The sequence below is a fragment of the Solanum stenotomum genome, chromosome 8, assembly GCF_019186545.1.
Source record: "Solanum stenotomum isolate F172 chromosome 8, ASM1918654v1, whole genome shotgun sequence".
NCBI classification, from domain to species: domain Eukaryota; kingdom Viridiplantae; phylum Streptophyta; class Magnoliopsida; order Solanales; family Solanaceae; genus Solanum; species Solanum stenotomum.
This window is the reverse complement of record NC_064289.1, coordinates 18,270,550-18,282,648: the sequence shown is the minus strand read 5'-3', so window position 1 is coordinate 18,282,648 and position 12,099 is coordinate 18,270,550. Positions and strand designations below refer to the sequence as shown.

Sequence of the window (12,099 nt, the reverse complement as noted above, 5' to 3'; positions counted from 1 at the left end):
TTTCACAAATTGACGATAATAGCTAGTGAACCTCACAAAACTCCTAACTTCAGTCACAGAACTTGGTCGGACCCAATTCTTAACCGCCTCAATATTTTGAGGATCTACCATTACCCTTTCTTTTGAAACTACATGCCCCAAAAAAAAAACCGATTTCAACCAAAATTCACACTTAAAAAATTTAGCATATAGCTTTTGCTTCCCAAGAACACCCAAAACACTACGAAGATGGTTGGCATGTTCTTTCTCACTATTCGAATAGACCAAAATATCATCAATAAACACTATAACAAATGAATCAAGGAACAGTTTGAATACCCAATTCATCAAACTCATGAAAATTGTAGGCGCATTGGTCAAACCAAACGACATAACTAGAAATTCATAGTGCCCATAGTGAGTCCTACACACCGTTTTAGGCACATCCTCAGGCCTAATTTTCAATTGACGGTAACCTGATCTTAGATCAATCTTAGAGAAAATTAATGCACCTAGCAATTGGTCAAAAAGATCATCTATTCGAGGCAAGGGGTACTTATTTCAAATAGTGACTCTATTTAATTGCCGATAATCTATACACATTCTTGTTGACACCAAATTTTGGACCTCCGCATATAGATTAATTATCGAGCTTCTTAAATTTTAAACGATTTAAAATAGTTAGTTTTAGAAAATTTTGAAAATATAAAATAATCTCCAAGTTATTTTAAATAGTATTGTCACTCTTATAATGTTTAAATAATATATGTGTTTTATATTTTTTACATATAATTAGTACATTTTATAAAAGACCCAATCAATTAAAATTTTCAGCAGCCCAGCCCACTTCCTTTTTCATACAATACATCCATAGCAACTATACGCACAGCATACCGACCAAGCCCCCTATACATTTTCTTCTTCTTCCTCCAGCAAAAATTGTAACCCAGAACCTCTAGCAATCCAAAAAAAAGCAAACCCGACCCACGTCTGTCTCCCTCTCTCCTTTATCCTCTCCGTACGAGAATTTCCCAGATGTCGCATTCTTCTTTTGATTTTGCCCTTGCACCAAATCGGATGCTCCTCCTTTAAATTCCGTTGAGGAATTGTACAAAGTTCGTACTATTCCAGCAACTTCAACCTTATCCTCAAGGGATTCAAATTTTGAATTTCAAAAATTCATTCCAAATCCCTCCTGATTTCCCCCTATTTTTTACCCTATTTTTCATTTATAAAAAGGCACATTCTACCTCGTTCTAGGGGTTGTGAATTTTGAGTCGATATAAAGGAAATGATAGACAGAAATACACAGATTTTTGAGGTAAAAATAGACTCAAAAATTGACAAGTGAGATAAAGAGTACTCAACTTTCGATTTCTTTTTTGAACTCGGCACTTTTGCTGTTTCTCGAAGTCTCATTTCGCTGGTGGAATCGTCTTTGTGATTAGCTCATTTCGTCCAGTTCGCTACCTCGAAAAGGGTAATTTCCTCTCTCCCCTTATTTTACTTTGGTTAGCGATCAATTTGATGAAGTAGTTGTGCATTCGTTTTAGTTAAGTTTGAGCTCGTCTTATTCTATATGAAATATGTTTGAAATAGTAATTATCTCGTTTTGGTCATGATTTGAGTTTTCAATCATTGGTGTGTTTTCTAATATGTAGTTGGCAATTTCAATGTATTATCGTCATACATAATTGTTCTCTATCTCATTTGTCGTATATATGTCATTCCATATTCATGAGGATGTTTGGTTCATTTTGTGTGTGTAAGCTTATCCGAAAAGAGTCATATTTTATCCCTTTTTTTTTGTTTAAATCTTCTTAATGTGCTGCTTAAAAAATTCTGCTATGTTTCATGAAAATGGTATATTAAGATTTTGTTCGTTTACAATACCCTTAGTAAGTGCTTAAAAAGTTACTTTCTTGTTAAAGTTTAGTAGTGTTACCTTGTGAGATCATATCATTTCAATTGTTTATTTTTGAGTCATGGATGTCTAATCTCTCTAAAGGTTTAGTCTTCGTGTTATTAAAGTAGATTGATACTCGATCTGGGTACTTCTTTTATACTGCTAGTAGTCCACAATGTATTTTAGTCACTGGTGTCTTATTTCCTTGGTTTTGTTTTCTTTCCAATTAGTGCTAATAGGTGTTTTGTCCTGAAAGTTCAAGTCTTGTGAAGGCATTAATGTTGGGATGTTACTGTTATGCTTTTCTCTTATGTGTTTCAAACAATGATAATCATTAAATGGGACCAAAGCATTTGTCCTTGACAAGTTTTCTTTCTTATCTTGATTAAAGAATGTTTATATGTCCCTTATCAAACGTTTAACGGTTCTGAGTTTGCTCTTTATTAAAATATTTTCAAATCTCTGGTTGACTGCTTCAAATGTTACCTCAAAATTTCATGTCAAAATGCAATTTATATAATGCCAAGTATGGATTTGTTTGTTAACGTCACATGTGTCTTGAAATTTTGATTTGGGTTCACTAGGAAGAATATATTTTAGTCATTTCACATTTTTAGTTATTAATAAGTCCTTCCAGTTTTGATCATTAATTTTATTTTGTTTTTGTTTTCTTTTTTTCCTTGTCATGAAATCTACCCGAGTTTCTCATGGACTCTATCTCCTCTCCTCGCATCTCTTAATGGGTCACGGAGGCCCAATTTATCTTCCATCGAGTCAGGCAGTAGGTGCAAATGAAGCAGATAAGGCTGAAAAGCCGAAGAACAGGTCCACGAGAGCTGAAATGCAAATGTTCGGAGTGAGATCAAGGATTGTATACATGTTGTATATATTGTGATACGGCAGAAAGAGGGCCAAAAAGCCCTCCTAAAATTTCAGCAATTGTATTTTGTAATTATTAGGCCAGAAGGCCCATTTATTTTGGCTATTATTTTGTTAGTCTAGAATAGGTACAAAATGGGTCAAAGGCCCAAAATGAAATTAGGCTCAAGTACTGATCAAGGCGAACAGAAACCCGGTCTTAGGCCCAAGACTCTCTCTCGCTCTCTCTCTCTCTTTTCTATTTCGTATTTGTTTAATTGTTTATTTGCTAGTTAATTTTAAGGTTTTCCTAATTCGATTTCCCCAAAAAGATAGTCGTTTCTAGATTTTCTAAAGATTAAATAATTATACTTATTTCACTACTTAAATTACTTTGAAAATATTTTATTTAAGTAATATCCTTATACTATCCCATTTTCTAATTAAAAATAATTTCAAGTCTTAAGTTGTTATCTCTTCAAATAAAGCATGCTTTTATTTTAAATTTTTAGTCAAATAGTTAATTACCAGATAATCGCATGTTAGTGGGCATTTTGGGTGTTTTTAAACCCTTTCCAAAATGCTAATATAAACCCCAAATCCCCTTTTAATATTTTCATTAGATTTCTGTTTTAATTTTTTGGAAAAAACAGTTTTCTTAATTTTACTTTTAAAATTAAGTGACGATTCTAAACCAGTCTATTTTTTAAAAAATAAAACAATTCTCATACTACCATCCTTTTTCTTAACAAACAAAACTGGAGCACCCCATGGGGAAGCACTAGGACGAATAAACCCCTTATCAAGAAACTCTTGGATTTGAGCCTTAAGCTCTCTTAATTTTGTCAGAGCCATGCATTATGAAGGGATAGAAATGGGACACGTACCAGGCTCTAAATTAATGCAAGAATCTATCTCTCTATCCGGAGGCATACCGGGTAAATCATTAGGAAACACTTCTACAAATTCCAACACCACAAGAATAGACCCAATGGATGGAGCTTCAATCTCAACATCCCTAATATGAGCCAAATAAGCCAAACATCCCTGCCCTATCAATTTCTTAGCTTGAATGGAGGATATGATCTTAGTTCGCTTAGGCTTGTACACCTCTTACCACTATAATTTTTCTCTTCCCGGAATTTCTAAAGTTACGGACTTAGTATTACAATTAAGCAAATCATAATAAGGGGACAACCAAGTCATGCCTAAGATTATGTCAAAGTCAATCATATCCAAAATAATTAAATCAGCCCAAGTCGGAAATTCCACAAACAAAATAAGACAAGCACGATAGGCATGGGTAACTATGACTGACTCTCCAACTGGGGTAGAAACACGAATAGGGGCATCAAGAATATCACAAATCATATCAAGATCTGAGGCAAATCTCATGAATACATACGAATAAGTAGAACCCGGATCAAATAACACATTAGTCATTCGATCACATACAAGAATAGTACTTGTGATCACCACATCAGACGTCTCCGCCTCATTCTTGCCCGAAAAAGCATAACAATGAGCCTTATCATCATGACGAACCGCTTCCCTGCCTAGTTGCACGTTACCCCTACCTCCGTTACCATTACCATTTCCTCTACCTCCTCCGCCTCGCTGATTACCTCCTCGCCTACCTTGTGGACGCACTCGACCATTATTACCATTTTCCGCTGGTACCACTGCTCTAGACTGCTGCTGCGCGGAATCTAACACAAGTGGGTGGGGACAATCTCTCCTCATATACCCAGGTTCTCCACAGTTGTAACAAATACGATCAAAAGATGGTATGCCGCCCGTCGAAGGCGCGACTCCCTGACTATCCTGAAAATTATGAGATGGAGTTTCCGAGTAACTACCTGTAGAGGCGGGCATAGCGGACTGAATTGGCTTGGCTGCAAGCGTTGGCCTTCCGAACCCCTTGGAATAAGAACCTTAAAAGTTTCTCGAGTTCTTGGCCTTTTTTCCCATGCCTTAGCTTGTCCGCCTCGCCTCACCCCCTTCACTTTCTTAACATAGTCTGTCACCTCATTAAAGCTTCTCCCTGCAGAAGTCATATGAACAGATAATACTTGTAACTCAAAATTTAATACCCTAATAAATAACTGAATTCTCTCTTCCTCAGTAGTCACCAATTGAGTAGCATATCTAGACAAAGCATGGAACTTGGCCTCATAAGCAGTCACGATCATACCACCTTGCCCCAAAGCCATAAACTCATCTTTCTTGCGATCCCTCAAAGTCATAGGCACATATTTCTCTAGAAACAGAGCATGAAATTGGGTCCAAGTAAGTGAAGGTAAAGTAGAAGATCTGCATTCCATATAAGCTCTCCACTACTGCTTAGCCTCACCTTGAAGTTGGAAAGACACAAACTCAACCCCATGCTGATGAACAATACCCAATTTATGAAGCCTCTTATTGCAATCCAGAATGAACTCATAAGCATCCTCATTCTCATAACCAAGAAACACAAGAGGCTTTAGCTTCAGAAACTTAGTCAACATTTCATGCTCATTACCAGTCATAACAAAGCCCAATTTGAATCGACAGGAGGCTTTAGCTTGACGCCGTTAAATCTAGTATTAACCATCTGCGGACATAAGATTGAAGGAGGTTAGATACCAATTTGAATCGACAGATACCAATTGGAATCAAGTTATTAACACGAAAGGACACAAGAGAAAACAGAGAGATTTCCTAAAGTCCTATAGCCTCTCGAAGAAAAGTAAAGGTGTCCCCATACCGTTCGGCAAGACTCTATTAGACTCATTTCGGTACATCGAGATCAATGAACCTACGCTCTGATACCAACTTTGTCACGACCCAGACCGTCGTGATTGACACCCACACTAACACTCCGGTAGGAGAACCGCTACTACAACCCAAACCAAGCAACTAACCACAACTAAGGCATTTAAATTACGGAAGCAAGTTAAAGGCTAAGAAAGAAATAGGGAGTTCCCATAAACTCCTATAAAAGTCTAACAACTAAACAAATGTGGAAATACTATCTAAAACCTGAAAGTCAATGTACCAAAACTACTAACAATGACCAAGTCTAAACAAGAAATGGGTACAACCCAACTAACACAAGAAGCATCTAAAGAACTAGTCTAAGTCTAAAATGTGAACATAGACAGAAAGAGAAATCATGGCAGCCCGGAAGAATTGGTTCACCTTTGAATTCGAGATGATCACTGATCTTCTAAGCGAGGTTTGTTAATAGCCACTTGAAGATGCCATGTACTTAACAAAAATAAGAGCAAGTGCAGTATCAGTACACAACCCCAGTGTACTGGTAGGATCACGCGGTTATCCCACTAGTGCGCGCAACATAAGCAAGTCAAGACAACATTATAATCACATGCATATATATCAACACATACAATATTATCAATATTTTCGAACAACGAACAACTTCACATTTATATCAAATCATTAGTCCTCTCATGAAACCCAAACCCAAATAGTTAGCATATCGGAACGTGGTATCCAATCTCATAATTATGCCGAAGCGTGGCAACCGATCCCATAGTTATGCCGGAACGTGGCAACCAATCCAAGTTAGTTATGCCAAAACGTGGCAACCGATCCATTCAACACACCACAATCACAATCACAAGTATATCATCAAGATCATACATTTAAGTTATGATTTCATGGCAATCATCATTCATCTATCTCATTTACAACAAGTGTGATCAACATTGTAACATTCATACGTATACAAGTATCATAATGAAGCAAGAACAAGCATACATCACACAATCATAGTATCACAACCATCACCTACTACCTCGAAACAAGCTTGAAACCCTAAGAAACTTGATCATTCCCTTTTCGGATTCATTCCGCTTGTTCTTGGTCTACAAACAATCAATATAATACGGGAATCAATAAGAAATCACTAATTACCCGAATTACTAACAATTTTATGATCCATAGATCAAACCCATTATCCCAATTATCCAATTTAGGGTTATTTCCACCATAGAATCTATAACAAAACCCTCCCCTATCAATATTTACCAATTCTATTACCTTTTACAGATCGAAAAACGGATTCGGAGAGTGAAAAGCTTACCTTAAGCCTCAAGAATGGTGAAAAACGAGTAGGAGTCGCCTGGGGTTCGTTCCTTAGCTCTAAAAGTCAAAAAGTGCATAATGAAGTTGTTTAAGGATTTATTAACGACTTTAATTCGCGTCGAACCATCCACAGTGGTCGTCACCCCGCTATAGCAGCCCCGCCAGAGATGCAAAACCCAGCGCCAAAACGAGTTACGCAAGATAGAAAGTTATTTCAAGAAATCTAAGATTCCCATTTCACAGCACACCTCTAACCAACGACGCTCAGAAAATATCATTTACGCCAAGATCTATTCTGGGAGTTCTACTCACCCGAATTCAATTCCGTAAAGTCGTACCGATTCTTCAACGAGTTATCTAACTAATCATGTAATCAACAACATAATTACTTCACCCGATTGTTACCAGATTTCCCTACACCTTAAGGACTCCGATTTCATCTAAATCTGGACAAGGTTGGGAAAATCCAAATACTACGAAAAAGTTTTTCGGCCCCAAATTTTTCCCCATTGACTTTTCTATAACGACGGGAACATGTCGTTACAATTAGTACTCTTTATATATGTCCCTAAAGCATTTATCGACATTGAATCTAATGACACTTAACTTATAATGTCGGTAAAGACTTTAGCACCCTTTATTAACGCGTCTATTTATTGCCACTAAAAGTTATTTTTATTGTAGTGATTGATCAAGCACACCTATTAGAATTCGAAGAGTTAATTTTTCAGATAATCATTCTATTAATTGTTATTATCTCATAAAGTCACATTTTTTCTTGATTTTCATTTTCTCAATAAAGAAAATGACTTTCTATATAATACATATAAATTGAGTGACCATCTGAGAAATCAACAATACAAATATCATTTTCTCTTGATGGCTTGTGAGAATCCACCACGACTCAAGGGATCATGTCCTTAACTGAGAACGGTGTAAGAACATAAGTAAAAAGACTACAAAACATCAAGACACATAATATTTATGGAAACTTCCTTGTTCAAGGAAGAAAAAATCACGTTTTCTCACATAGTATTTCTTCAATAACTTCACTAAATCACTGAGAAAAAATTTCAGATTATAACCTCTTGCAACCTAGGAATTAAACTCTTAATCCCTTAGTTCCTCATTAGTTTCCCGATCCATCTGAGAGATAGATAGTTCCATTTATATTCCTACAATAGATCGGATTGATGCGTATCTGATGATCCTTAATCAAGATTGTAAAATTCAGAATAAACTCACGAGTTAATTAAAACAAAATGAACCAAGCCTTTCACATTTTAGTGTTCATGCGAAGGACTAACCTATATAATCCAAATTTATGTGACTTACTTTTCTTTTTAGTCAGTCTAAAAAAGAATGACACATTTCTATATTAAGTAATAATTTAACTATGAAATCATGTCTATTTTATTCTTAATGAAATGATTTACAGCCACACAAATTTCTATCATTCATTTTGGACCACAAATTTTAAAAGTCTTCCTTTATTTTTTAAAGTCCGTGCCGAGCCAAACTACCGCACATAAAATGGGACGGAGGGTGTAGTAAAATTCAAAACCGTTCCAGAAAAAAATAGTTCCTAGCTAGTTTGTCTGTTATATATAACAAAAATGAAAAATGTATTAGATGATTAAAACGTAGTGTCTTTGCCTCTTCATTTGCAAGCATATATGTTCTGCTCGCCATAGTTAATTAATTAGCTACAACGACGTACTAGTTTTACTTTGTAGCTAGTTTCTATTTTCTTGTAGTGATTATAGGTGAAAGTGAGTGATTTGAGTGGTTGCAAAAATTGTTTTAGTTTCCATCTTTTAAAGCAAAAACTGACAAAAGTACGTAGTTTCTCCCAAATATATAGGTGCTTTTAATTTTTTATGACAAGATTATTCAAACAAGAAGTATATTTAATGGTAACCCTATGTGGATTTAATAAGAAGTATATATGTCTTAAGATAAGTTTATTTTACCAGCTTAGCGAAAAGGATTATCAGTGAAAGGATAATTAAGCTTTTGTTTTACATCTTTATGACCAGAGGCAGACCCACCTATAGGCATGTGCACCCGTTAATTTTAGAAAAAAATATGTATATATATGTATATTTATCTTGAGAAACTGACATAAACTAAATATAAGTAATAGTGCACCCATGGAAAGCATAGGATGACACTTGGTACTGTTGGTAAAGGCCAGTGCATCCGCTCTCGTGACCTAGGTTGCAAGAACTATATTTTACTGTTTTTATTATAAATTTTGAATTTAAAGGGGGCTTATTTATAACATTAAATTGCTAGATAAGAGATTCAAATCCATGATCATTCAATAGAACAAACCCACCTTGACCTTAATTTGAAAGTTTCACTAATGCTTAAATTAAGATAATATTGGTGCATCCAAAGTCTTCAAATCTTGGGTTCGCCTAACGAATCAATTCATCTAAGCAGTCACTTGTTTGTTAAAGATCCAACTAAACTTCACTTGACGTGGCTCTATTTTCTTGGCTCTACTTTCCAACTTCCTAACCCTAGGTGGAAGTCCACACACATAATCCTGTGCACGCCTTGCCTCGTCAATCAAGCCTTCAAGTTTTTCCAACTCCCATCGAGTTATAAGAAATTCTAATATTTCAGCATAGTGACGAGATGTGTAAACTCCTTGCCTTTCAATAATGGTAGAAAAGTTCTCAAATATATTTGGATCTTGCCCATCATACATGAGATGCATCGGCATTATGATCTTCTTCTTCATCATGTCTGCAATAGCTAGCATAGTCGCATTTGGGTCCACTTCTAGAAGCTTCTCACTAATTCTTGTGTAGGCATATTGTTCGTGCCGCTTCTCATCCGCAGCAATGGTTCCACACATACGTGCTAGCATGGGGTCTCCACCTTCTGTAGCTAGCCTACCCATATTTCCATGTGACGACCACGTGGCTCGCTCTTGAAATGATGTGTATATATACAAATCCCAAATACGGATTGTTCTCTAGTCCGATGTCCTAACATATGCAAAGAATTTTCAAAAATACATGACAATTATAAGAAGTTGCATGCAACAGTTGATTACATAATGTTGTTTCAATTGGATCGTTCAAAAATATATATTGGAAAAATAAAAAAAAAAGATGAATATATAAAGATTTTCAGAATAAGCCTTACCATTCCAGCTCCAATCAAGTATTGTAGTGTCTTGTCAACCATCAACATGTCCACTCTCCCTGAAAGATAAAGATAAGTCCGTGAAGAGATAAAACACGGGAATAAGAAGCAAGCTCACCTTCCTTTTTGATCATTTTGATAGAGGAGGATGATGAATTCTCCTCAGCTGACCATGCCCGGCTCCAAATTGCCCATGGACATGTACTGCATCCAGTCTCATCGCGTACTCCATCTAACGTATTAAACAAGATCTAATAGGTAGGCAAAGCATCTTCAGTTAGCATATTACCCACAAGCATAACAAAGTACTCATCTGGAAGCCCTGAAGCTCTCTGCCTTAGGGTCCGAACCTCTTCTTCGAATTGTTCGGTCCCTTGAGATGGGTCAGGAGAAACTCAATGGGCTGCCAACATTTCTCTACGGGCTTGCGGAAGGGGAGGACGTTTTCGGAAACCCAAGGTTCTAATGACTTGAAGATTTCCAATTTTTCTGGTGGCATTGAGTGAGTAACCTGGTGGCAAGGACCGGAGATAACCTCCGTGATGAGGTGGTTTTGCGACGGAGTATAGTGGTTGTAGGGGGAGGTGACGCCCTACAATCGATGGAACGTTGAATTGGGCGAAACTTGTAGTCTGCATCATGACTAATACAAAGTTTAATACTAAAGAGTGACCAATATTGTTTACTAGGAAATCTTATTATTTATATAGATGGATATATAATTTGTTGATTCTTTAACTGATTGCCCTAATTCATAAATGACACAGAAAAAAAAGTATAGCTACTCTATAGTTTCCATGATTGTTTGCAATTTAATTTGGGCAGGGAGCTTTACACGTTATACGTTGAGGGATATATTCGAAATCGGGACGCAAAGTATTGGGACTTTTTGGGATGATATCCGAATTCCACCAAATTTAAGAAATTTTTGTAATTTTAAAAAAAGTAGAATGTAATTCGTTCATAAAGCCCAATAAGCAACTGTGAGACAATTAACATTGCATTATTTCTAATGCATCACTTTTGGGTATTTTCTTTCTTTAGATAAGCAAAGAGATATAATCAGATGGAGAATGACGTAGATAAAACGAAACGAAAGTAGTTATATTTTGGATCATCACTAAATTATGAACGACTTTCTTAGAAAATTACTAATCTTTGTTTTATAACCTAAAAATATTCAATTGTAAATAGTTTTCTCAATAAGTCGGTCATTTTTATTTTATGATTTAAAAGCCACTAGACTAAAGATTTTTTTTTTTAATAAAGTTACTCAACTAAAAATATTTCTCCTAAAAAGTCAATCAATTGTGTTTTATAACTCAAAGGTCACTCAACTACTAGAATTTCATCTATAAAAAAATCATCCAACCAATTTTTTTATTAAAAAAAAAAAAAAAAAATTGTTTACCTGAAATGTCTATTTTAAGCTGAACTTTTAATAAGAAATAAGAAGTCTCATTTTAACCATTTTATTGACGCGCACACTGAGATTATATGTGATTTGACCCCTTCTTTTTGAGATATACCTAACTTTACTAACTAGAGTGTTTAGATCCCGTACATTTATCTAATTTTAGAAAGAGAGTACAGTATACCATATGTTATAATCGTTAAGGTCCCTGCGATAGATTTAGGTCCAGTAATGTTTAATACAACTGGTTTTGATTTCTGACACGTGTACACACGTATTTTACGGCTGGGAAAGGGGCGTAAAAAATGAGCCAAAAGCATAGGTAACCTGACTAATCTGTTCAAAATTTTATGGGTTGGACTGGACTTAAAGATAATTTGAATTGAATTCAATCTCAACTCGTTCAAGCTTTAATTCATTTTAAAAGAATTTTCAATTGAGCCCAATTTTATCTTTAATTTCAATTAGTTTTAAGACTATTTATTTGCATTGATGTAAATGTTTTATAATTGACATATATAAGACTAATTATTACTCCCTTTGTCCCATTTTATGTGGCACTATTTCCTTTTTGGTCAGTCCCAAAAAAAATGTCACATTTCCTTATATGGTAAGTTTATAAAGGTACAATTCCTCTTTTATCCTTGTTGGTCCCATTTAATCTTAAAATAATACTCCAATACATTTATGA

At 35.5% G+C, this 12,099-nt stretch overlaps 1 pseudogene; it reads right to left on the bottom strand.

Moving 5' to 3' along the window:
* Positions 1-9,272: 9,272 nt before the first annotated feature.
* Positions 9,273-10,632, bottom strand: LOC125872714 (stearoyl-[acyl-carrier-protein] 9-desaturase 6, chloroplastic-like; annotated as a pseudogene).
* Between the last annotated feature and the right edge of the window lie 1,467 nt (positions 10,633-12,099).